This window comes from Manacus candei, unplaced genomic scaffold (assembly GCF_025592945.1).
Source record: "Manacus candei isolate 608988 ecotype Guabito, Panama unplaced genomic scaffold, ASM2559294v1 h1tg000011l, whole genome shotgun sequence".
In the NCBI taxonomy this organism is placed as follows: domain Eukaryota; kingdom Metazoa; phylum Chordata; class Aves; order Passeriformes; family Pipridae; genus Manacus; species Manacus candei.
In genome coordinates this window covers 16,803,286-16,831,072 of record NW_026138059.1, presented here as the reverse complement: position 1 = coordinate 16,831,072, position 27,787 = coordinate 16,803,286, and the positions used below count along the sequence as shown (strand labels likewise).

The 27,787-nt window shown below is 35.7% G+C and overlaps 1 protein-coding gene and 1 long non-coding RNA gene across 3 annotated transcripts in view; one reads left to right on the top strand and one right to left on the bottom strand.

Moving 5' to 3' along the window:
• The window catches only part of EYS (eyes shut homolog), a 671,723-nt gene that overhangs the window by 355,921 nt on the left and 288,015 nt on the right, over positions 1 to 27,787 (top strand). The window lies entirely within an intron of this gene.
• On the bottom strand, positions 161 to 26,808 carry LOC127466713 (uncharacterized). 2 transcript variants are annotated; one of them, XR_007902826.1, is made up of 3 exons: positions 26,658 to 26,808; positions 22,185 to 22,275; positions 161 to 1,436 (listed from the first exon to the last, which is right to left on the bottom strand). It is a non-coding gene; the product is annotated as an uncharacterized LOC127466713 (long non-coding RNA). The 2 variants fall into 2 exon arrangements; XR_007902825.1 differs by lacking the exon at positions 161 to 1,436 and adding an exon at positions 15,435 to 16,022.

Genomic DNA, 27,787 nt, shown 5'->3' with positions numbered 1-27,787 from the left:
CTTTTTACAGTAACATTAATTTTTTTATAGTTTTAGTTCTTCCTTAAAGATAACTTTCAAACTAAGTCACTTCCTTTAAGATTCTTGCAACACTGTTCTGAACAATTGGTTACATTACCCTTCTCCCCTACTTTTTTCCCCTCCATATGTAGTGCAAAGAAGACATAAAATTAGTCGAATTCTATTCCTAGGGATAACTGAAATGTGGATTTTCACAGGGAAGGGCATAGAACTTCATTGTCCTCACATGTTGATTTCTTCTCTCTCACAGCCCCTGGAGCAGAAATTTCCAGGCTAGAAGTATAACATTTTGCCAGAACTTGGAGCAGGTGTTCCATGAGTCTTGCTTTTAACCAACAACCTGATAAAGAAACTGGAAAATGTGTCATAAAACCTGGGACTTATTCTAACTTTCTTTTCTAGTAATTTGATCTTACTAGAGAAATAGAGCTTAAAATTTTGACTTCCTTGTGACAGCAAGAATGTAGTGCTTGTCCCAAATCTTGATAGCTGTTGAGGTACAGTTAATGTCAAAAAAAGCTCATGTTGTCTTTCTCTACATAAAATCATGTGGAATAGGTTTGTCTAATGAAAAAGGAATACATAGAGTTAACTAAGGCAGGGCTAATGAAGCAACTGTACCACATGGAAATTTTCAATGCAAGTTTGGTCAGTTAAAGTCATAAATTTAATACGCCAGTTAAGTTTTTTAAAAAATAAGCAACAAGATATAATCATCAGTGTCAGGTTTGAAAGTCACAGTAGGTATGGTGGTTTCATTATTTGTTCTGAAATTGTGCTTGACAGTTGAGGTGAGTAAACCTTGTTATTTAAATCATTATGAGAACTTTGAACTCCCTCAGCGTGGTTACAGAACTGGAGATGAAAAGGGCTTACTAGGTCAAACATGAATCTGTTCTTCAAGGTTTGGAGATTTCTATCAAAATCACTCTGGAAAATGAGAAGCAAATGCGCCTCTTAAAAACAACCAATAAAATGTCCAAACCTAAGAAGACAGATTCCTGTGTTCTTACTCTTCCTGGATTTTTTATTATGTTTTGTATTGAAAAGCTGCTGACTTCCAGTTTGTCTTTTGTGGTTTTTTTCATAGTATGTTACTGGTTCTCTTGGAATCACAGAATTATTAGAGTTGTAAGGGACCTTTGGAGATCACCTCATCCAACTCCCCTGCCAAGGCAGGGTCACTTACAGCAGGTGACACAGAAACACGTGCTGGTGGGTTTTGAATGTCTCCAGAGGGGGACGCTCCACAACCTCCCTGGGCAACCTCTTCCAGTGCTCTGACACCTTCAATGTAAAGACGTTCTTCTTCATGTTGAGGTGAAACTTCTTGTGTTTTAATTTATGGCCATCAGTCCTTGTCCTGTCACTGGTCACCACCAAAAAGAGTCTGGCACCATCCTCTTGGCACCTGCCTTTGAGATGTTTATAGGCATTAATGAGATCCCCTCTCAGTCTTCCCTTCTCTAAACTCAGTCACCAGACTGTAGGGCCTACTCTTTAATCTTTCTTTCTAAACTTTTTAAGAGCATTACTTTTTGAAATTTTCAGTGTTTTCTAACTTGGCAACTGAGTCCATTAATTGCATATTCTGGGTTATAACAGTTTCACTTCTTTCATAGGACAAGTGGGAAGTATCTCTATAATCTAATCATCAACAAACAGAAGCCATAGATTTCAGTAGTTTAAGGTAATAAATGGCCTAAAATCCAGCTAATGGCTAATTAGCTGAATGTATGAGCAATTGAAGCCTAGACATCTACAAAAATAATGACTTTGTTTCACCCCCTAAATAGGTGTGAATGTAAAAGTGCTCAGAATGCCAGTAATTCTAGATCCATACAGTAGCAAAGCATGGTTACTAAATCTCTCATGGGGGGAAGGTATCAGTAGTTTGTGATATTGGCTTTGTGTATGTTGAGGAAAAGTGTAGGAGGCACTAATCATCTTGTTCAATACTGCCATATTTCTTGAGGTACCGTTAAAGTTTGATACCTATGAGAAAGGTAAAAAAATCAACTGAATTTGACTTAAATTTAATGTTACATAGAATTAATACTTTGACTGAAATCATAGAAATATAGAATCATTTTGGTTGTAAAAGACCTTTAAGATCATGGGTCATTTTGCTCAACACAGAAATGCTGCTTTAGACTTTGGAAATATCTCAGTTTTATATGGTGCTGAATACCTGCTATATAGAATTATATTTTAAGAAGAAACTCTTTTTTTTTGCGAGGACCTATTGAGAGCTTCTTAAGAACCTTTGTGTTGGTATGCAATACTGCTTTGCTCTGTATTTTTCGTATCTTTAATATTTCATGAATGCTCGAATTCTTAAAAACTTTTTTCACAGGGGTGTTTTTTGTTTATATTTGTGGAAAGAATATTTATGGGTAAACTAGAATTATGTGGGAAAGCTAGCAGTGTCTTAACATAAAACATGAAGGTGCTTCTATAACCCTAAGAAAGTGTTCAGCAATAGCTCCTGCCCTTCTGGATCCAGAAAGGGGTTTTTTGTAAATTTTTTAGGGATTTTCTTTGTGGTTTGGTTTTTTTTTGTTTGTTTTTGACTTATGAAACCTACTGCAAAGTTTTGTGGTCTTTTCCTACTGTGTGAACTTTCAGATTTTAGAGGTTTCAGCGGGGAGGAGTAGGGGGAAGGTAGAAAATGTAGAGAGGGAAAACAAGTTTACACAGGAATCTTGATGGAGAAGAGAATAAGGAAGCTGAAATGTGGAACAACATGAAGAAATGTGACCTGGCTTTTTGGTGAAAGAAAATGTAGGGACTTAGAGAAAAAGTGGATGAGGGATGCAATAAGAACAAGCAGGGGCTTGTAGTGGAGTGCTGAGTTAGGAATACTCCTGACTTGCAACAATCATGGGAAATGGCAGGAGAAGAAATACTTTTTTGAACAGGAAGCAGGAAAGATAAGATAGGTTATGCAAGAAGAACTTTTTGGATAACTCTCATGAAATATTTTGGCTTTTTTTTTCATGTAACTGTTAATTTTTTCTTTTATCTTTAATCAGGACACAGTAAACCTAGAGATGTTGTAACACAGATGTAAGACTTTATCTTTCTATGTGAAGTAGTATTGTGGCTGGAGAAATGAAGGACAGACTACTTGAAAGCATAATTGTATAGTGTTTGGTCTTCTAATATCAGTCTCTGAAACTAAGTTTTGTACTTATGTAAGGACTATGAATTTTTACATTCTTTAAAGCTTATGTACTTTAAAACAGAGGAGAGGTTTGACAGCAAAAATCTCTGTATAGCGTCTACTGAGTCCCTTGGAAAAAGTCTTACTGTCATCACTAAAGGGATGTTACTGTTTCCTGCTTCTCTCAGATACATGTTATTCCTCATTCCTGTTACAAACTCCTTTCTGGAAGTATGTCTTACTCTGTTTATCCCAATGGAGTAGGTTTCTGGAGAAGGACCATTCTCCTTCATCCTCAACTTGCAGTGTTTCTACTCACTGGTAGTGTAGTAGAAGGGCAAAAGCTAATGGGTATTTCCTTGTTACTGCTGGGAGTCATCCCTTTAAAAGTAAACTATGAATAAACAAGATAAAGCCTCTGTCATCACAAAGTTATTCTCTACATTAAAAAGCCTATCCTTGAACACAGTAAACTTTGGTTGAACTCTTTTGAAGATGGAGAGGAAAGGGAGAGAAAGTGAGTGTCAGGGAAATAGGATAAATGTTCACTGACTTAAGTGAAAAAAGCTATTCATGTAAGCAATCACTGGGGAAAACACTGCAAAATATAGAACTTTAAGTACTCTTGGGATCTTACCGAGTGAGAATTATGATAATTAGGTAGTGTTTTGACTTACAACAAGCTATGAGTTGAGCCAGTATATTTTCTCAAGTGGATATCTTCAGTGGTATTTCTGAAGTCAGAAGTAGTGAGTGCTTTATCAGCACTTCAACTTATTAATTAAATCTAGTGAATGAGTGGGGTTTGGGGGCAGATAAAATAGGGATAAAGTGACAGGGAAAGGAAAAGTAGTCTGGGATTTTTAGACTCCCCTCCCTCACTAATATACTCAGTGTTTCTATCCCTTCTCTCTCACTCTCTCTCCTTCTCTGAATCTCTGTGTCTTCTGCTACACCTGTTTGATCAAAAGTTAATCAACTTATTCACAGAATGGTGTGTCTTAAAATTCCATAATTTCTGATACTGATGAAATGATACCCCTATTGCAAGTAAACAAATGATCTTCCTTCAAGAGTCAGTTGAATTGGTTTTCATTTTGAAGTACGTTTTAGCATCAGGACATGAGTGAATACCAGCCTTTTCTCCATGCTACAATACTTCAAAATGTAACTGTTTGTTAAGTACCAAACAAAACAGAAATTGAAATATTAATGTCAAGATCTTTAAAAAAATCAACCGAAAAAAACCCCAAAAACATAAAACATAAAAAAAACCCCAAAACAAACAACAACAACAAAAAAATAAAAACAAAAAACCAACCAAAAGAAGAAAAAAACCCCACAAAACCCAACAAAACAAACAAAAAAACCCCCCTATGCATCAGTTAATTTCAGAGCTATGAAAGATTGATATCTATCTTTCAACCTTGAGGTCAAGGAGAAAGGACCTTCATATTTTATTTCGTTAATATCCATCGGCTTTATGTCAGTAGATTGCTAAAGTCAGTAGATATAAGAGTAGAACATGATCAAAGACTATTTGTATAAACACTCAGATTCTGTTTGTGTATTTGATTTAAAGTATAAACTGTCATTTGTCTAAACTGTGAAAAAATCCACTCATATGCATGCTGTTTTAAAAAAAACATAGTGATTGAACCTGAATAGAGTAGTTCACAATTAAATTAATTTTTAAATAATATTGTGAGTGTTACTTGAGTAATGTTCAATTTGAACAGAAACAACAAGACTGCTTGAAAGTGTTCAACCAACCAGTTGCCAATATCTACTTTACACTGACCAGTGAGTGATATGAGGTTTAATTTTTTCTGTTTTGCATTTCCATTGTTTACATATTTCCAAAGAGATTTAATTATTCATATTTCAAAGTCACTGGCTGAAATATGGTAAGTGAATGAGAAAGAATTAAGATTATGTTCAGTCTTAGCTGACAGTGAATTATATAGTTTGGAAAACATGGTGAAATTCTATAAAAAGAACATGAAGTTGCAAGGGCTTTTTTTGTTGTTTGTGACTTTGTAACTTGACCTAATTTGTAGGCAGTGTCTACTTTTTAATAGAAAACAAATAACAGGGAAAATCCTTTAATATATCCTGACTTAATTTTTGTCTTTTTTTTCTTACAAGGGAAGAGGGAAACAAATTTCCCTTCTTATAGCTCCAACTGGAATGGGGCAACCTCAGATGTACGTACAGACTAGGGAATGAGATGCTGGAAAGCAGTGCCGTGGAAAGGGACCTGAAGGTCCTGGTGAATGGCAAGTTGAATCTGAGTCAACAGTGCCCTGGCAGCCAGGAGGGCCAACCGTGTCCTGGGGGACATCAGGTGAAGCATCACCAGCCAGTTGAGGGAGGGGATTGTCCCACTCTGCTCTGCACTGGGGCAGCCTCACTCTGAATATTGTGTGCAGGTTTTTTATAAGATATTAATTCTATTAGAGAGTGTTCAAAGGATGACAACGAAGATGGTTGTGGTCAGTCTGCATCATATCTGAGTTATGGAAGGTCTCACATGTCCAGGAACATTTCAGAAGAAGAGTTTTCTGGAAATCCTTATTCTTTGAAAAGAGAATAAAACTGTGACACATAAACTGATAACCATAAAAGTAATGCAAAATTAAGACTTAAACTTGAGGAGGTTTTACTATAAGCACAGTGAAACTGCAGAGGGAGACAGAGATGTGTAAAATAGGCTGGATGTGTTTGAGAGAGAGGTAGATTAGTCAGGATGGAGTTGGAGTACAAAGTTATGGGGAAGTTAAAACAAGTATAAACTTGGGAAGAAATAGTGCTGCCAGTGAACTTAATGTGCTGGTGTATGTGAAGTAGGAACAGTGGAATTGAGTTATTGTTAGAACCTCTAACAGGAAAATATGGTGGACTGGGACATTTGGTTGCAGCTCTCTTGAGAAAAACCTGGGGCTCTGCAAGCTGAGCATGAGCCAGTAGTGTGCACAGGTGTGCTGCTGATTCGTTTCTCTTGTCCTTTTGGTGTCACTCTCATGTCCATCCTCCTCCAAATCTTGATGGTGTTGTTATGTTGGGTTCTCTTGAGAAGAAAATGCCAGTGGCATTCATATCACCTCTTCTTTACCCTTTTTTCCAACCTACTGGTTTTATCTTCTCTTTTGCATTAGGAAACCCAATAAAATGCACACACAGAGCTTAATCAGTTAGTGTGCAACACTTGTCCATGATCAAAGCACGTTCCAGTCAATGCTAATAGCATCATAAATATGAATAACCTATAGAGAGTTTGAGCACGTCCCAATGAAAGCTGAATGGCTATCGTGGTAAAGTTTAAGCACCACGCTATTCTTCCATCCTTTCTAATCTACTTAGTGAGAAGGTTTTTCCAGTTCTACACTGCCTACCTATGAGATGGGGAGGCCAGACCACTCCATATTCATTGTATGGGGACATCACCAGTACATGAGCCTAATGAGACCTTTCTATTTCCTTGTCTCTATGTTCTTAGTGCCTAACATTACTTCACACTTATCCACATGGACTTACATTTACCATTTTACTGTTCTGTAATGTAATATTGCAAAAGCCTTCTACACTATTTCCAGTTTACTTGGTGTAATAAGCATCAACTCAGTAACTTAAGCCATCATGACTTAAGCCATTGCTAAAACTAAAGGAAGGAATGTAGCTCTGTGGTTTGAGGGAGTTACTTCAGTTTTCAACAGGAAGGTTGAAGAGTCACAGTGGGCATCTGATCTCAAAACCAGAATAAAGTGGAAGTGCATGGTTATTTTTTTGTCACAGTGACTTTTACTGCACTGTATAAATTATAATTCACTGCAGAAGTAACTGTTTTATGCTGGGTATCTCACTGTTTATGATCAAATTTCTCCTTAACCATTATTCCTATTGTAAATCTAGGTAAATTTTATATGTACACGTGTAGATTTTTTTTTTCTTGCTTTCAGAAGGATAGGATGTAATTCCCAGAGGTAGGCATTAGGCAATTTATCAAACACTCCTTGTCAGGATCAGGCTCTTTTCTGTCAAGACTTCTCATCTTTTGCTCTCACGATCAGACCATTATTTTCGGTCACCCTCTTGATCATTTCCAGGTCTTCCTTAGAGGCAGAAAAGGTATGAGATTCCTTATTTTGAGCAAGACAATGTCCCAGGAAGAGTGAGATATAAATCTAAGCTCTCAGAATACAAAGAAACATAGACTCATTACTGATGTAGGTATATAGTTGTAATTAAAAGTAGCCTTTATATAGGGTGAGAAATTGCAATTAGGACAACTGACTTCTTGCCCTGAAAAACAAACTAGAAAGAATGTTTGTGTCTCCTTTCCACCTTCTGCAACCCCCCAAATGAAAGTTCTAAGAGAAAATGTTCAAACCAGAACTCAAGCTGGGGAAGGAAATTATAGCATTTCTAGCTTCTTTAAAAAAGAGATAAATACAGCTAGTATTGAACAATGCCTGGACACTGGAAGATAGCAGGAACATACTAAATCAAAACTGTGTTGTGTTTTATATAAGTATGTCCTCCAGTCATGAATCAGACGTCTGATTATCCTTAGAAGTGTTTCAGTGTAGGCTTTTTCAGATTGGTCCACTTCTCAGTACTGTTCTTTTCAAATCAATCAAACCCCTAAAGTTTCTTTTTTTTTTCTTTTTTTTTTTTCTTTTTTTTTTTTTTGTGGTGCATGGCTAGTCCTTATCACACTGCAGAAAAGTACTCTCTTGGGTGCAGTCAGTTTTGTGTTCACAGCTTAGCACTAATCAGTAAGATTTGAGTCCTCACTAATGTTGGCTACTCTCTTTCTAGTTCTCAGTAAGAACTTCAAGCTTCTGATCTGGCAGATGGAGTCCGCCTTCAGCAGCAGTAAATCAAAAGTACCAGTATACTCTGCTTACCTAACAATTACATTGTATCAGTTTTCAGAACAGATTTTGATGCCTGACCTCTCATGGACTTTGTGGAATGAAATGCAAACATGGACTTTTGTTCAAGGACTAGATGCAGTAAAGCATTTAATACCTGCAGTAAAGCAGCATAATCACTATATAAACACCTTAAAATATCAATCTATTTAACATGCAAGAAGCACATCGGAGAAATAAGATAGAGTCAGGAGACAATGATGATAAGAGAGAAGTTGAAAGAAGAGAAAAAAGGTCTGGCATTTCATTAAAAGAGGGAAAGGGAAGACAAACTTTGATCAATAGAAATGTTTTTAAAAGATATGTCGGTAAAAGAGATGAGCAGTCAATCACAGTAAAAGGTAATGATAGAGCTATAAGCAACATACATAACTTCTATGTTTTTTTGTGATGCTTGGCTTATAGACAGTTTTATAGCATTTGTGACAATACAATGTGTTTCCTTCTTTGTTTTAGGAGAGGAAAGCACTTTCAGAATGTAATGGTTTTTAATAAATGTGTGGGCCATTACTTTTTAGACTTCCTAATGCATACTGTTGCTTTGAGAAAACCCCACAAACATCCTTGTAAAGCTCTCTGTAATGGCTTCTGTTACTTGGAAATTCTAAACATATAGTGATTTACCTGCTGAAGGTTTTCTTTTTTAGTTATATGACCCCAATAGCTGGTTATATGAGAAACAGCACCATGTTCAGAATATAGACTCTGCAGTTGCTGGTTCCTACAGTTTACTGGTCTGTGATTGGCAATAGCTTCTCCATTTTACCACAGCTCCAAAATCATTTCAGGTAGCTGCAATAAGCAACCTAACTGCTGTATCATCCTTTTCATGAACAATTCCTGTTAAACTGTGTATCAGCCAAATTCTTGGGGTGAGGGATAGGTAATGGAACAAAACTTGGTCTATACGAGATACTTGTAAAACTGCCACAGAAACTAGTGTATCCAATTTCAATTTGTAGTAAGGACAATACTGAAAGTATTGTCTCCTCAAACTCTCTCTCTTTTTTTTTTTAATTATTTTTTCATTGATTTGCTTGCTATATGTTTCTCTTTTATGTTTTATATTTGGAGAGATCAAGAAAGTCTATATATTTATGGTCAAGGTCTGCCTTGTGATTATTTTGTTCAACCTAGAAATTTGAATGCATGCAGTAACTATCCATTTTATTCATGTACTAGTATGATTTGAGACACGTATATATATATATATGTACATGTATACACACGCATATATATATGTAATAGATTTTTAGTTTAGACAGAATAAGCAAATTTTTACTGAGAAACAGTGATTTCACTTGATTGTATAGTTTTAGCTCCATAAGCAAATTAATAAGTTAGTAAGATCATCAAAATAGTCTTTGGACTTATTATGGAACTTCAGAATTTCAGAATAATACTGTCAATCAAGTCCCAAAAACACCCATGGTAAATAAAAATTGGAAAAAGACAATTCATAAGTTAACATTAATTTATCTTTCACAATTTTTAAAGTTGTCATTTTCATTGAAAGTTCATGTCTTGACAGAAAATCATGCTGAGACAGAGATAGCACAAACAGTATACTGATTGTTTTTCCAATGAACCCAGAGATAGCAAAAAAGGTCTCTTAAATGATACGTAGCAGTTTCTACCAGAGAATTCCAAGACAGAGAACAGAAGCTGCTGAATTACAGCTTGCCCTAGAAAGTTTGTCTTTGACACTTTCTACCATTGTGTCATTAATCTTTTCAACTGACTTCCGTTTTGTTCCAGACACATAATATTATTTTTCTTACTTGTTATCTTATTTTCTTACTTTCTTTTTCTAGTCACTGGTCTCATTTTCTTTTTATGTTAATGGAGAGAAATTTTGTCTACAGTTCAGTCCCGAAATGACTGCAATTAAAAAAGTCATTGTACTTACTTTTATGTTTACTTGTTTATATGCTCCTACATAAATTAATGGCAGACTTTTAATGAATTGGTCTCTGATGTTTTATAATCAACACCAATCTAAAATCGAATTAGACTATATTTTATTTTGTATGTAGTCATCAGAAATCAGTTTTATTCGTAGTGTCCTTTATCAAACTGATTTCTCATCAAATTGCATCCTCAAATGCTACCATACTAAAGATAATAGAATTGTCAAGATGTAATTTAAAGTCTATTTGGGGAATAGTCAGTTTCCATAGAAGTTGCCCAAGGAAATGCTTGACCTGCAGAATCTTTATTACTAGTGATATTGTTCTTTTTCTTAATTAGGTATCAAGTTGACTTTCAGATCCTGACCTCTTTCCACCAAAGAAGTAATTTTCTTACAAACTTTTGAATAATCATGCACCATCAGGCACAGAATTTACAATACAATTTAGCCATCTGTTTTTGGAGTATACCTATCTGGCCTCTTTTTTTTTCTTTTTCTTTTTTAATCAACCTTAATAAAATGGCAAGTACAACTCTCATTAGACTTCAGATGGGACTGGAACAATGATGTATGCTATGGCATAAGAAAAACAAAACTAACTGTGGCCAGTGTTTTTCAGCATTCTGCAAAGCTTTTTTCTTTTTGGTGGTAAAAGCACTTCAAAACACAAAATGAAGAGATATGAGTGGATCTGGTGTACTGCTTCTCCATCTGCTCATACTATTATCCTGGCAAGACAAGGGTACTTGTTCACCTCGGAATTTTCAAGAAGAAAGTTTGTAAATAAATGAAAAAAGGATACATTCTTCTAAACAATAACGCTTTGAGGAAATGAGCTGTCTCAATAATAATAATGTGTTGTAGATTTTGGAAAAATCTTGAACTTTACTGTTCTGGAGTCTTCATTTCTACTCAGATTCATTCAAATCCATCCATTATAATGGACCAAGCTAATCTTTCAACCAAATATTTAATGTAATGCCATAGTACTCAAGTCCACTTACAGGTCTCAGCTGACCTCAAACTTCTGCTAGACAATTTTCATATGTGGTATAAAATTTCCATGAAGTTCTAAATAGCTTTAAATATTTCATCTCTGCATTTGAGCTGCACAATAACCTAAATCAAATTTCCATTTCGTGATTCAGTGGGGCTTTTTTTTCTATAGAAGTAGAGCATGGTGAGTATCTGGTGAGTTAAAGTGATGTCTTGCTATTCCTGAGATGGATTTGCTGGTCCCTGTCATGTGGATTTCAGTCACTAGATGAACGCTGTCTACCTACAGGACTCTTCAGTTCTACCTCTGCAAGGGAAAAAGTTACACATTCTTAGTTTTTACCCTGCTATTCAGTGCTTTGGGCAGAGGTTTTTTTATATATAAATGGTCTATTTAGGTATAGAGCCTGTATACAACAGTTTGAGTCCCAGTCTTCCTATGAAATGACCAAATAAAGCTGTTAACATTGAAGAGGTGTCAAGAAAAGGGTCTGTAAAGATCCCATCTAGACTGTGTGATCATCCAGTGGAAAACATGCTTTTAAATTCACACTTACAAACCAGGAGACCCAAGCGCAAGTTTTCAATAACAGTTTTGGTTCCTGATGTTCTTTTACCCTGGAGAGAGAGGACAGGTGGTTCTGTTTCTTGCTAAAACAATTTTTAGTTTCTAATGGGAATTTATTGGTTTCTAAAGAATTTGCTGTAGTTTACTCCTAGTGTGAGTAATACCTTTGTGGGTTTATTGTCTTTCTAATAATTAGTGAATGTGTTTTGTGTGTGCTGCTAATCTTGGCTTGTATATGCTTTTCCTGAATTGTGTCAACCCTGAAATATAGAAGAACTAGAGGAGAGAAAGTAACAGGCTTATTTTTTCCCTTGGTATGTTTCACACAAAAACATTTTTGTTTTTGCAGTTGAGTAACAAACATATTTCAGTTTACTTTGCATTGGAAGTGAGGAACTTGAGAATAAAAATGCACATTCTGCTAAAGGAAAACATAGAGGTATACATGACTGAGGACCTTTGTCACTGTATGCTGTGACCTCTAAAATTTCTTGCTTTTAAGTGAGGCCTGGGATCTTTTTTCATACACAGTCTACCAAAGTGTTCACTGAACTAAAAGTTAGGTATGGGACTTGTTTTCTATGTGACCTTGGGGATGATATTTCTTTATCCTCTCTGGCCATGTAGCTTTAGTGGATTATCCCCTGAAAAGTGCTGTAGAGTCAAAAATGTTACTTTCTTTGTTTCAGTACAGTCTTATTATAATGGCAGTTTAATGCAAATAGTGCACATAACTTACTCTTTGAACTAAAGAAGAAAATAATTAAAATTACTTTAAAATAATATTTTAAATTTTTAAAAAATTATTTATTTTAAATTTAAGATAGCTATTGTACCTAGACATTTCTTGTTAAGTAGAGGATTCACATATGTGCTTCATTGCCTGTACAATGGGAAATATCATTTAAAGAAAAGACTTGGTTGAAATTCCTTGATCTGAATTTTTTCTAACACATAGTTATAAATATAGTTAATAATAATAATAGTAGTAATAGTAATAACAATCAATAAAAGCAACCCCCAAAACAGATCAGCATCTGAAGGAGGAATATGAAAATTGTGAAGGGCCTAAAGGTGAAGTCGTTTCAAGAGCAGCTGAGGTTACTTGGCTTGTTCAGTCTGGAGAAGAGGAGACTGAGGGAAACAACTTCCTTGTGAGGGAAAGCAGAGGGGCAGGCACTAGTCTCTTCTCTCTGGTGAGCAGTGACAGGATCCAAGGGAATGGCATGAAGTTGTGTCAGGGGAGGTTTAGGCTGGATATTAGAAAAAGGTTCTTCACCCAGAGTGTGGTTGGGCACTGGAATAGGGGAAGTAAGTACTCACAGCACCAACGCTGCCAGAGTTCAAGTGTTTGGACAATACTCTTAGGTACATGGTGTGATTCTTGGCGCTGTCCTGTGCAGAGCCAGGAGCTGGACTTTGGGGATGCTTGAGTCCCTTCCAACTCAGGATATTCTGAGATTCTATGAATTATTTAATTTTACCAGTTTGAATTTACCACTTGGCTACTTTAACTTTTAAAAAATAAATCTTACATGTAACAGCTTTTTCAAATGGTTTTACGCATTCCCATCAGCTGTTAGTATAATTTTCTCATTTGAGTACATATAATGAATACTGCTAGATCATTTTGTGCACAGGTGTGTCCAGGCAGTTCAATAAATTCCTGCTGTGATAAAAAACACCAACCTGTTTGGATTCCCACAAGGGGGCCACAGGGATGGCAAGTGATTATGTTGTGTCAAGAAATGTTCAACCAAGAGCAGGTACTGAATTACAGTGCTGAAGATCTCTGTGTTTGTGACACAGACATCTGTCCCGTGACATCAATTCTAGACCGACTGCAATGCAACAGTATTCATTATGCTGTATCTAGTGTAGCACAGTCCCAACTTTAATATTCCTACCAGTGTAATGGTTTAATTCTTGATAGCTTTCCCAGAGTTTAATTCTTGATAGCTTTCCCTGAATGTGAACAGGGGACAAATGCCTGGTGGGTGGCCGTTTATCATTTAGTCATGTCCCTGCAGAAAGCAGTCATTTGAGCTAGATTTAAAATTAGAGAAGTCACAGACTTGGGCACTTACAGAGTTTACCCTTTACCCATAATGGAGAAGAATAATGAATTTCAGTACAAATTGTAGGGACTAAAAATACTGCTTTGTGCAATGAAAATTGTGTTGTTATATATCACCTTCCCCTGACATTTTCAATCAGCTTGTCAGCTTTCACTGGTAGATAATTTGATGAAAGCTTTGCACTGAGTAAGGTTTTTTGCTCAGTTATATACAGCAAATATATTGCTTGTGTCAGGACCAATTAATAATGCTGAGTGTGTTTTCATACATGTGAAAAGTTACTAGAAATCCTTCTTCCATGAAACACCAAGATCTATAAGAATAATGTTAGCAATAGGTATTAATGACATACTTTGTGTCTGGTCTAAAGATGTTAAAGTAGTCAGCTGATAAATATGATGACAGATGACAAATTTTTGATACATTAGGATGCCTGTAGAATCCTGTCAACATATTTAAAGCTTCATTTCTTATGCTTAGCTTTAACCGTCCTTAAAGGCTGCAAAGCTGTATGGGTGTTAGCCCATACTAACGTTTCTCCATCCTTCTAGCCTTCAGGAAAATAGGAGCCTGGCAGTTAAGACATTTGATATTTAAAAGCTTTATCCGTGTTCTCTCTTTTTTTCTTTTTCCTTTTTTCTTTTTTCCTCTTGAAGCTATAAATGCCTATGACTTTCATGACATTTACAATCCAAAGAACATATTATTAAAAGGTATGGATAAAAATATCTGATAGGGAGAATATGAAATGCATAGCAATTTTTCCTTATAATAACAGAATCTCAATATCAAAATAGTTGGGTTTGAGGCTGATATTATTGGGCACTCAGAAGATCTTCCTATATTTTTTTTACTGGGCATGATATACGAAGAGCTAGAGAGTGCAAATACATTTGCAGAGTCCATCACAACTGCAGGTTCTGAGCAGGTGAAAATTGAAGTAATTGAAAAAGTTAATATGATGGACACTTGACTATTCTGAGTAAAGTGGTATTTTAACTGCTTCCATTCTCTTCAACGCCCTTTCATTTTATATACTAATATTTGCTCATAAGCTATAGAAAGCTCCTTTGCTGATGTGTTAAATAATTTAATAGTATTAACTAATTTTTTTTCCTTCCAGAATTTACAAATCTACCTTTACCTCTCAAGAGTGTAAACTACACATTGTATTTTCCAGGGAAAAATCCCGGCTGTTTTCTTTATTTTTGATTTTGTGACACAGCAGATCTACATTAGGAATGGTTAATTATTTCTTGGTAATTTTATAGTTCAGTGCTATAATTTTCACTCTTTCTTCAGCTGCAGTCTATATGGAGAACAAATTTAAAAGGTGTTTGATGGTCAGTTCTGTTTTTTAGCTGTTTAGTATGAGCACAGGTTGTATATCATTACTAGTTCAGAAGACTTCTTATGATCCCTGAGCTGTAATCAACATGTTCATTAGTAAGACCTTGTATGATTCACTCAATTCTTAATTCTTTTTCACTAAATCCTGATTAATGTGCATTACTTTACTGCTAGGCTTGTCTTTAAGTACTATATATGGATTGGCTATGTATTTTTCATGTTTGCATTCATTTAATTAGTTCTAACCAAAAAAACCTTCCTACTAACAAATCCAAATATTTCTACGTTTACTGATTTTTCATGAATATTCAATATTTAAATTCAGAAAATAACACCTATGGTATTTTTGATTTTTTATTTTTTTAAAGTACAACATTTGTAACTACAAAGGAAAAAAGTTTGGAGTTTGTGGTTGCATGTTTCAGCAGTTGACAGTCTTTTCCTAGAGATTTTAGCAACCCACAGAGATTTTAGATTTCCATAAAGATTTATTTAAAAAACAGAGGAAAACTAGACAATACAGTCTATTCCACAAGAATTGCACAGGAAATAAGTATAAATTCATGGTGTCTGGCAGTGCAATATTTTTTTTTCTTTTTTATTTGTTTCCATTGAAAAAATTCTGGTTGTAGTCTCAAGGGCTGTATTGTTGGCTGGGGTAGGAGTGTGATTGAATACACTCTTAGATATGTCATGTTTCATAGGAAAAAGAGGAGTAGATGAATGGATCCACATACAGATTATGATATCTGAGGACTGTCAAGTGAAATCCTAAAACATACCAGGCAATAATTCAGCTGCCTTACTAAGGTTCTCAGAAAAGATCATATCAATCATTTTTTAGTGAAAGCATCAATTGTTTCCATCTTGTTTCTGTTTTCAGTCCCTGCTTCTGATGCGTTGAGTTCATAAAAGTAATTTCAGCATGTCCATTTCTCCATCTCTAGAATGGGTGCTTAATATATTAGATCATGCCAGAAAAAAGCTTTCAGATCTGGTAATAGAAATGTACAATACAGTAACTTGTTATTACATATCTCTTTATCAAAGGAAATGGCTTAGAAGGAAAACACTACAAAAATCCTTTCCATTTTTTTTTCACTGCAGTTGATGAGTCTATGACTCTTCTTGCGAGTACTGCTACAAAGAAAATGTATAGGAAATCAGTATTTCTTGTACAGATGGCTGTGATACATACCCAGTTCCATTACTGAAGTCACAGTGCTGGTTTCAGAACAGAATAGAATCATAGAATCAATATTCGAATAGTTTGGCTTGGAAGAAACCTGTAAAGGTCTTCTAATCCCCCTTTAATGATCAGGGACATCTTCCACTAGATCAGGATGCTCAGAGCCCCATCCAACCCAATCTTAAATGTTTCCAGGGGTGGGACATATACCACCTCTCTGGGTGTTCCAGCGTTTCACCACCATCATTGTAAAAAAAATTATTCCTTATGTTTAGTCTGAATCTGCCCTCTTTTAGTTTCAAAGCATTACTTCTTGTCCTATTGCTACAGCCCCTATTAAAAAGTTTGTCCCCATCTTTCTTAGAAGTCCTCTTTAAGTATTGAAAAGCCACAATAAGGTCTCCCCAGAGCCTTGTTTTCTGCAGGCTGAGAACAGAGACATTTTTCTGTTTTTAACTTTCAGGATGTCCCAAAGTTGTCAGAACATTATATTCTTAATGGATCTTCCTCTGTGGGAACTTATTTATGATAAAGCCCAAGAGGACTGAGGTAAATCAGCTCCTGTTCTTAATTCCTTTGGATTTTTTAATATGTAAATAGTTATTTTCTCCCACTTTGTTTGGGGAAAAAAAAGTTACAAGATAGAAAACATGGAACCCTTTTGCCACAAGGAGAGGAGAAAGGAACACTACACAGCATGCCACTTATACATTTATCTAGTAAGTGGACCAAAGAAAGACTATTAACTGAGACCTATCCCTCTGCTGAGGGATGCCTGATGAGCAGGAATTATTGAGCATAGGAGAAGACAACTCTGGCCAGTGTCAGCACTGGGCTTTGGCCAGCAGCTTGGCATAAACACAGAACTGTTGCACCTCAGGTCCTCTGCATCCATGTAAAGAGATTTCACTAACATTAGTGCCGTTAAATAATTTGTAAGGTTAAATAATTTGTAAGGATGTAAGGTGCATTTGACTATGTCTTGTCTTACCCAGAGGATCTTCCTTTTAAAACTAGAAACTCTAAAAAAAAAAAAATCCAGAACTTTTCACAAGAACTCTTATAAACTGTTTGTGTATTTGTCTTGACAAAAGCATCATCCATGGTGATTTGTTGTTTTCTCAGTACAGGAAAAAAGGAAATGGTGTCCTTATTGCAGATTTTTCATATCCTCAGCATAAATCCTACTTAGATTTCTCTGATGTACTTTTGATTTTTTGCAGTGCTTTCTAAAAAAACCATTAATGGATTACAATAACTGGTGAGGTAGAATAGATCCTTGCAGTAGTCAGTCTGTCACATTGCAAAAGCAAACAAGTGATCTGACTCTGTGCCATAAATAATATATAAAACATGAGATGCATCAGGTGAACATCAGTTCAGTTCAACTTTGTTGTCATCAATGGCCTGAACCTTTTGACATACAGGCATACCTAACTCCTTCTGTGTGTGCAAAAGGTATGGTTTTGGGGATCCAAAGTTTTTTGATGCTACAGTGATTACTGGTACTTCTATAACCATACAGCATTCCCTCTGAATGAGACTACTGTTTTCAGAGTTATTTCGGTTGAAAGTTAGATCAAGAATGTAGACTGAAAGCACCCATGCTTAACTCCACCTTTGGGTTTGCTGAGTTTAAGACTTAATATATTGTGCCTCTCTTGATTGCTTTTATCTTTTCTTCGTTCAAGGATGCAATCATGAGATTCATGTGTGTTTGTAAAGTCTTCTGCCTTATTGTCTCCTGTAACTGTGATGTCCAGCTACAGTCACGCAAAAAATTCCTTAACTAGTGGGGCTTAGGTAAGAGAAAAAACATTTAGTAGGGAAAAATAAGAATAGAAGTTTCTGTGGGAAAATTTTGCAAACTCAAACTTGGAAAAAACAGTCATTTTGCAAGACTCACAGATGATGTGTAAATCTCTAAGCTTGGTAAGAAGTCCAGGGGCTGGATAAGAGAGTTGCTGTGGATTCATTCCCAATCTGATCTTTGTGATTTTTACCCTTTGTTGTAATCATGGCACAGCTGAGAGGGGGGCTAGACTGGACAGAGCTGTGATTTGCAAATTTCTGTAAACCATGGAAAGATGGAGATGCCATAATTCCAGCATTTAGCTGGAGGAATGCATTTATATAGGTTGAGATGGTGAATGTCTAAGTAGAACACAAAAGTTGCTAAGAAAAAATAGTTAAACTAGAAGTACAGATACCATAATGAAGTGATTAATAAAAGACAAACTATACCCCTGCTCTCTGCAGAAACTTGATTTGTTATTTTTTTAGGTATTTGGGTTTTGTTTGATTGGTTGTAGGGTTTTTTTTAAATTAAAAAAACCAACAAACACAAAACTAAAAAACTTTGAAACAGGATACACTGCAGGAGAGGACACAATTCTTTCTCTTTCTACATCCCTTTCCCATATATTTTGGTTTCTTTAACACTGCCTATAAAACTGTAAGGCTTACAAAGGGCAAGAAAGTTGAGAAAGGACCCACTGTGCTGCTGGTTGCTTTAGGTTCCAGCTGCAACATCTTAAAGTGTGAAACTTTGAGGATACAACTCCATTAACAGAAATGACAGAGTGAATTTTTTTCTTTCTTTTTTTTCTATAACCTGTGCAGTTTCTTAAGTGAGATTGGCATTTTACAGAGACATGGAAACATGGTCCATTTCCCCATAGAGCTGACAGTAAATGTGTCAGAGTGTACAAGAGATCAGCAAACTTAGGACAGGGAAAGAAAAGTGAGATTTCCAAGAAGGAAGGGTATGGTTTTTTGGTTCCTCACTCTGTATCCTGGTCATGACAATAACTTGACATTTGTTGATATGGCTTTAAAGCACAATGTTATCAAGAAAAAGGTACTACTGAGCTGGACCATTCATACTAAAACAAAATGGATTTTTTTTCTCCTCTTGTGCATTTGGGCATCATTCTGTAAAAAAACCCTTCAGGCTTAACGGAAAAATTTTGTGCATAACGATGGCAGATTTTGATTTCCTCCTCCTTCGTCACTCCAAAAACTGTGCTTTTCCTCACAATCCATCGTCATCGTAATGACCATGGTTAAAGCAATATTTAACTTCCACAGGAAAATTATCTTTGTCTAATAAAAATGAGATGTGTATATGAGAGGAAAATTTTGCCATACATTCTCTTTTCAGGGCACTAACATTGTGAGAGATAGCCCAGCTGATATTTTATTCCTTTGCTCAACTGTCAATTATGATTTATTTTTCTAGTTCTTCTGATACATGTGAGTGGCTATAGAAATATTGGCATTCAACATGCAAACTGTGATGGGTGAAGGAAAGTTGCCGCTGTTATAAGCAATTCAACCTATTGCTTCTAAGCATTTAAATTTACTGACAAATATGATTATTGAAACAAATCATGGATTAAGAACTGGAGGAAAATTTGGATTTCTTTTTATCTCCAGCAGTAGGGCTTGGGTAGGGAAATACTACACTTTATAACTATGACAATTCTGCACCTACATGTTCCTCATGGCACCTGAGAGGTCAGTAAACTACTCTATACTGGCAGCAGTGCTTTATTGTTGTTTATAACACTGTATCCTGATGCAGTTCTAAGAGCTTTCTGTTACACTCTCTTTTAATCAACCTTTCAGTCCACCTCCTGAAGCAGTATATTCTATAACACTGATATTAATTAGTTATCTCAGAGGCCTTGTCTCTGCATGCTTTCCACAAGCTCATTTAGTGTAGTAAAAGGGGATTTGTCTTCTAAAACAGGGAAAAAAAAAAAAAAAAAAGGAGGCCAGGAAACAATATTAGCAATAGTGAGAAGGATAGGATGAGGCCCACTTCTTAATTATCAGTTGTGGTTTTTAACATTGAGAACAGAAAATTCCTCAACTTAGTTCAGTTGGTTAGAGCATGGTGCTAATAAACCAAGGTTTCGGGTTTGATCCATGCATGGATTATTCACTTAAGAACTGGACTTGTTGATGCTGTGGGTCTCTTCCAACTCAGAATATTCTGTGATTCCGTGAACTAATGTCAGCTTTATGAAATTAATTTTTCTTCTGTGTCTACGTTCATCTTGGGTTGTAGTTTCATTTCTGTAATGTTGTTTTGCACACAGTCCTCCATGAAATTACATTTATTTACCCCTGAGTATTGATCACATAATTACTAAGGCTGACAGTTTTTCACTAAGATAGAACAAGTTTGTGCCATCAAATGAAAGAAGGAGAAAACTCTATGAACTGCTGTTCCACATGATCCATGCAGAAATTGGGAGAGTAGGCTCAATGTTAGTTTTGTATATCACTCCTGTCTAATTGTGAATAGTTCAATTAGGTTCATGAGGCTTTTATCTGAAAGAGTTTGTCTTAAGAGTATAATGGAGCCTATTTTTTAGTTGTATGTAAATTTGATTTAGTTCTGTATTTTTATGCAAATCATAGTCAGCTATGAGATCCAGTAAAACCAGATATTGAGCCTATGACATTTTAGGACGCTGCTGAGATCCCTGATATAAATGGAAAATTCTGAGCGCATTATTGGTTAAATTGTATGGAAATATGATAGATCTGGTGTGGATGTCGCTGAAAAACACTGAGGGGGGAACACTGATAGCCTTAGGTGTCAATTATTACAAATGCTGAATTTTAATGGTACATCATTACTGAGAAGAGCTAAGTACAGAAACTAAACAAAGGCTTCCAAATAGAATTTAGCCTTTCTGTATTATGTCTCTATCTCAAGAACATTTCTGATTTAAAAGGTTCAGAAATAGCAGGTCAGAAATGGAAACTTAGGAAACTTTTTTAGTGTTACCCAGACCTGAGTGTTCTTACAAGACCCCTGCAGGATATGTAATTTTAGCTGACAAGTCATAAGCAGAGACAATGATTCAGTTCCCTGTATATCTTTAAAACATCAGTGGTATTCTTGCTACTACACTCATGATGCACTGTACGGAGCCAATCCATTTGCATGAGTTATAGACCTGCTATATTGAGATTTAGTCTGTTTTCTATTTCAGTATGAAAAGATATTTTAGCTCTGAGAATTACTAAAGAATCCTTAGGAAGGCTGACAACTCTTGAACGCAATTTTTGTAGATCTCTCTTCACTGAAATGCTTATGGTTTTCATTTCTGTATTCTAAAAATCTGTTTATGGAGTAGCTTTATGCATATGAACAGAGATCACATTTTGTGCCATCAACATCTAATGAAAAGACATTCCAAATAAAAAACAGGTTTCTGTTCAAAGGATTTTCAGTTTAATATTTAATTATACTTAAGGTCTAAACTATGTGCCCTCTGCAATTTTTCTTGGGATGTCTAGAAATAAAATGAAAGAATTCATAGACTGAGATTCATGGACTGGGATTGATTTCAATTATGAAAAGTAAATTTAGGTGTTTCTAACTGTTTCAGGTGACTGAAATGTGGTTTGTACTGTCAGTGAAGCTATTCAGCTGACCAAGAGTTCAATTCTATTGACTAAGGAGGTGTCAAATGAAACACTAGGTTATTCTGTTCATAGGACAAGCAAGAGCTCTTACAGAACTATGAACAGATATCTGATACTCTGATCTGTTACCTAAGAACTGTTAGTTTTATGCTAGCTGCACATTTGAAAACTGTATGCAGGGAACTATCACCTTTTTAAAAATACAAATATTTGGTGTATTTTAGTGTGAATTTTGAAGATAGTGAGTAGAAATAAACTGACAGGTGTGCTTTTAGTTACTGACATGCAATTTACATCTATAATTATATTAAAGCTTGCTATGTATCGATCTCATTTGTCACATGAAATAGAGCTTGCACCAACTGGCAATGAGTAAAAGGGTCATGGCCTTGTAAGCCTCCCCTGTCCAATTGATCCAGCAGATCCATGTTCTTTCTGTTTTGGCCAGGTGTAACCTCCATGAGTCCAAAGTTAGCCAGTGTTCCTTAGGATAATTCCTCACCTTTTTTGAGTACGTACCTACTTTGCTTGGGTGTTTCCTGAGCATTTCATTTTGGTTATTTCCATTTGTTTCAATGTGGTGGGGTTTCTTCTGCATCTCTCAGCCCATCTGAAGAGAACATGAGTACTTAATTTCCAAAAAATTGAGCACCAAGCTTTACCTCTATGTTTGCCCAAATTAGAAGCACTAGAGAGTCACTGTTGTAAAATCTAAGCTAGAGAAGTCTAACCTTGCTGATACTTTTGTCCATTTTGATATTTAAGCTCAAACCCACAAAAACCCCAAAAGGTATTCTGAAAATCTTTATACCTGTAAAAAGGTGGATCACTACTTGATTAGGTATATATTTTAAAGTCTGTTAGCAACTTTATAAAGTATATAAAAGGTTCTGGATGGAAAACACTTTCCTAGTAGTGGGACAGGTGTTGACTGAATTAACAAATTAATAAGTAGTGGGCAGTATTTTATCTTCTTTAGAGAAAGTAAAAGGTATATCAATTAGTGGAAGGTACTGCCATTAACAAATAATAAATAAGGCTCACCTGCAGATTTTACTTTCCTTGTTTTTTTATCTCTTTGTTTTGGGTTGTTAATTTGTTTCTTTGGGGGTTTTGTTTGCTTTTTGTTTTTCTTCCATGCACTGTAATGTTTTAACTAATATATCATTTAAATGTGATGTTTTAAAATGATAGCATAAGGTAGGTGGTTTATATTTTGTGTTGTTTTTGTTTTATGATAAGTCCTCCAATGCCATTTATGCTTGGTAAAACCTATGAAGTGACAGATATATTAGCTAATGTTTGTCACCTTCTTAAGCTCAAGTACTGTATTGGACTTATCATACGTATAAAAGCTTCTGAATAGCAATTCACACCATTAAATGCCTCTCAAATTGCCATAAAAGGTTTGCCTGCTTATCTCAATTTGAAGCAGAAAGTGTTCATGGTTATAATAGATTTTCCATGATCTACGTTGACAGGTTTATAGGTGTTAAGCATCAAAAGGCTTTTTCTAGTTCTGCATCACAGGTATCATCACTTTAATACCACTAAAACAGTTAAAATGCTCAACCTCTCATATGTGAAGCAGTATTACAGCTTAGTGATATCATGTTAAATGAGGGACTAAAGGTAGAGTGAACTCCAGGAAGATAATAAAAACTAAGTGTATTATTTGGAATTAGTACATACAAACTAATTTTGAAATTCCCTTGCAGTCCCATCAATAACTCCGTTCTTGTAAACAGCCATAAGAAATTTCAGTGAAATCACAATCTGTATGAGCCCATTAATGGAAAACACTTTTGCAGTAAGAGTATTAAATGGAAAAGAAAGGTTTTTGTTGCAGCATATCCATCAGTGTCTTATTCATGCACTAATGATATGTGGGGCGTCTAGGTACGTGTCAGAATAGCTAGAAACAGTTAGAATTTTTGCTTACTGTTTTATGGCTTCCTTTAGTTTCATACTCTTCTGCACAGACAGTTAAATCAAATGGTGTTAGATTTATTCATCCACTGTAGTCAGGTGGAAGAAAAAGATAATAAAACACTCTCTGGCTTATTTTGCAGTGTTTTACACTTTTGTGTCTGGTTTTAATCCCTTTGAAGCATATTTAGTCTTGTAAGTAAATGAGTTTTGTCTTAGTGCCTAAGAGAAAAGACAGTGTTATTTAAACTCTTGTCCTTTATCATTAGATAACCTGTCCACAGGATGGGAAAATTAACCTGCTGAGGAAATTCTTTTAAAGGAAGTCTTTATAGGTGGAGGTTGTAAATGAATTATCCTCTTTTCATGATTGTGGTGTCATATTCTTACTCCTTTTTAAAGACCTTTCTTGAAAACACAGTAGTTGGAACCTTAGACAGTAGCTTAAAGGTGGAAATTGAAAGGGAAGGTTTTGAGAGAACAAATACATTTCTACAAACAACACTCTTATCTATAAACAAAGGAAAAATAAAGTAGGGTGTACCTAGAGGTAGAAAAGTACCATTCATGCTGGCTCTTTTCAATGATAAAATAGGTGAAAGTCTTTATGATAGACACTGAGTAGGCTACACTTGATTACAGAACTGAAGTTCAACCAGAAAAAAAAAGTTTGCACCATGATTCCTTTTTTTTCCCCTTTGTATGCTAAGCTTCTGTTGCACTGATGATGAGAACTTGGTCTAGAGGGAGTTAAGTTCTTTTTAAAGAAAATTTTTAAAGAAAATTCCTCCATGTGTTCAGTGAAATTCAGACCTCTAATGTAAACACCATTACATCATACATGACAAAACCGATTGCAGACACAAGGTTAATCTGTAATGAAATTATCTACTGCCACTTCAGGGAAGAGGATACTTTACCAGTACATTAACTGGAAAGAGAAGGCAATGGAGCATCTGTGTAGAAAGCAGTTATTCCAATAAATGTTTTATAATTTTTGCTGAAAGCAAGATTTTTTTCTTTTTCCAAAACTCTGAAGTAGTTCACCTTACAAGAAAAGTTGTATCTATGCTGATGGTTGAGTGCCAGGTCAGGAAAAAACGTTCAGGTCACAGTCTTGACTCAGCTGTTTAAGGTCATGCTGCTGTTCTTGGGGAACAACTATTAATCGTGAAAAGACACACAGATAGAACTCTCATAGAGAGTAAACCAACCTGTCAAGGAATATCAGCTACCTCTTTGTGTTATAGGCAAACCTCTACAGACCACTGTAGTTATTTATGTTCTCCCAAAAGTCTGATCCGGGTTGCCAAGCAACAACAGCAGTTTCATTACATGTATTTGATATGAACTACTACTGCATTTTTTTTCTTGCCTTAAAATTAACTGTGAGAAAATCCATCAGCTTAAATGTAGTTGTTCCTTATTATGGTTCTGTTCAGCACTACAGATTAGCTGTACTGGCCAAACTGTGTAAAAAAGTCCTAAGAGCAGCAGAAGGCATAAATGACAACAGGCTTCTATGGCAAAATGTAATTTTGTTGAAGTATTATATATATACAAAATTTTTAAGACACTATCCTTCTGTCAGGAAATAAGCAATAGATGAGGATAGAGAAATATTCCACAAAATGTGTATGATATGTACCCTTCCTCTTATAAGATGTAAAATATCTAGAGTCAATACTAAACAATCATAAAAGGCTGCTATTTTTGATAATATAAAAGTAGATATGTTAACTTATACAAACTAATGAGATGCTGATTAATCAGACTGTGTTTTTATTTAGATTAGGTTTCTACTAGGAATTATACCTGAGATCAAAACACAGATAAAAGTTTGGAACTCATCATACTTAAATCCCTGAGTAATTCTTATGATAGATTTGACCCAGCTAAAAGACGATTTGCAACACTAAACCCAGTGCAGTCAAAATATAAGATATGTGGTTTCTTGCGTTTTCTGCTAGCTTGGAATTAACCTTAAAATAGCCTTTTTTCCTTTTTAATCTATGGATGAATCTGAACATGTACTATAATGTCTTCCAGGAGTGATCTTTTTTGTTACCTTGGCAATACTAGCAATTTTATAATTTATTTACTTAATAGAGTGAAGGTTCTTGACACACTCCATTTAATTCTGATGACTGAAAAGTAAACAGTCTCTCAAGATTTGTTAAAAATGGTTAGTTTCATTTTCTAAAATTTAAAGGACTTGCTCAATAGGAGTGCAAGGAACTTGCCCATAATAGATTATTTTTCATAGAAAATGAAATATGAATATTACTGATTCAGTAATGTCAGAGGCTTCTGTTTGGAATCACCAGTGGGCAAAATTTTACTATATATTATTACTTTATCGGTTAACATGAAAATTAGAACCAGAAACAACTCAGTGATCAATAAAATCCTGATGTGGTATCCCTTCTTCTGTCCTTTCAGCTGAGTAGAAAGAACAGGAGTTTTTCTAATCAAAGTTCAAGTACACAGTTTAGTACTTCAGATGAGTTTTAAATAAACAACAAAGAATGCGGTAAGGGAATTGGTATGATAAAATATGTAGGAATCTATTGAATAGATATATAAGACAAATTGGGTATTGAATTCTTTAATTCAGTGTCCAGAAAAGCAGTAGTACTTCTTTATTTTATCTGGAAAAACTATACCGCTTCATTTTTAAGTTCATTGGATTTGAAGTCATCTCACATTCCTTGATTTGAAGCTTCCTTCTCAGAGAGATTAGGGGATTTGGGGAAACTGTGAGAGAAGATGAAGGTCAAGATGTCATTTAATTAATTGAGCTTCTCTTGCTTCTGCACACAAGTGAATAGTTTCTACTCAGAACTTTGCAAGTTGTTTTTACCAACTATCAGGTTTAGGGCCAACATTGCTGCAAGCTGCTTCTTTTCTTTCTCCCTGTGGCTTGCAAGGACATACAAGGTAACTATTAATAACATCAGAAAAGTAAGCTTTGCTTACTTAAGTTGCAATAGCTACTTACACTCAATCCTTAAGAGTCCATAGTTAGTCCTTAGCAAGACTTCAAACATCATCATGACTTACCTTGGAGATTAATTATGTTTTCCATATGGGATCTAGGTCATCAGTGCAGCCCAGTAAATATGCTTTCTGCCCTCAGCAAGGGTCTACCCTGGCTGAGCACTGACCTGGCAGTTCAGGGGCTCAGACTCACTCTGGCCTCAGCTGGTGTTGCTGGTTTAACCCCTGTGCTGCTGTCAGTGGCTGCTGCCTCCCCTGCTCCAGCTTCAGCTCTGGGGTGTCCCTGCTGGGGAGGGGGTGACATCCCCCACCTCTCACTGCCTGACAAATCACAGCCCTCTGTGTGCATAGGGCTGAGGTGGGGCTGGAGGCCACTGTCAGGCTGTAGCTGGCAGTCTAGGAGCAGGAAGGAGGGTGTGACAGGGAAACATTTAAAAAGAACCCAAAGCAGTGACCAAGCCTGAGGAGAAATAAATGTGACACTTTTTCTGCTGAAGACTTGAGGATGCTGACAGCTCACTGTGACCTCTCCTACAACCTCCCACCCCTGTTACTCTTGAGGAAGACTGAAGAGTCAACCTTAGGACCCAGCAGAACACAGGAAGAATGAGCATAACAGCTAAGAAAAAGGATAAATACTAGGAAGACTTTATTGCATAACAATTTTAATATTAATGTGGCATTTCCATACTAATTGCATAACATGTGCTAAGAAACCTTAAAAACACGGATTTCTAGTTACCATGTAAATGGTATTTTCTCTTTTGCCTATGGCAGGATTTGGAGTCTGACCCTAGACTGTCTCTGTGCAAAAAAATAGATGTTTTTAGGCTGTGATTCACCTCAGGGAATGCATCTAAAATTATTCAGGTAAATCATGCTATAGAAGTTCCTCTATCCCCATCCACCATAAAGCAAATCAAAATCATTCTGTGTCTCTTTCTCTCAGATAAGTGACCTCATCTAAGGCTACAAAATTTATACTTTTCTCCTCGCTTATATATTTTCATGAATTTTGTCACCCTGAGGGACAAAATACCCTTTGGACTAGCTTTCTGTCTAGTAGCTAGAACATTTGCTAATACATAGGAGGTACAGATATTGAGTCCAAGACACAGAAAAAAAGTTAATCTGTGTCTCCCACTGGCTAACAGTGTAATAATTGCTTTGTGGCATAAAAGATGAAACAGAAC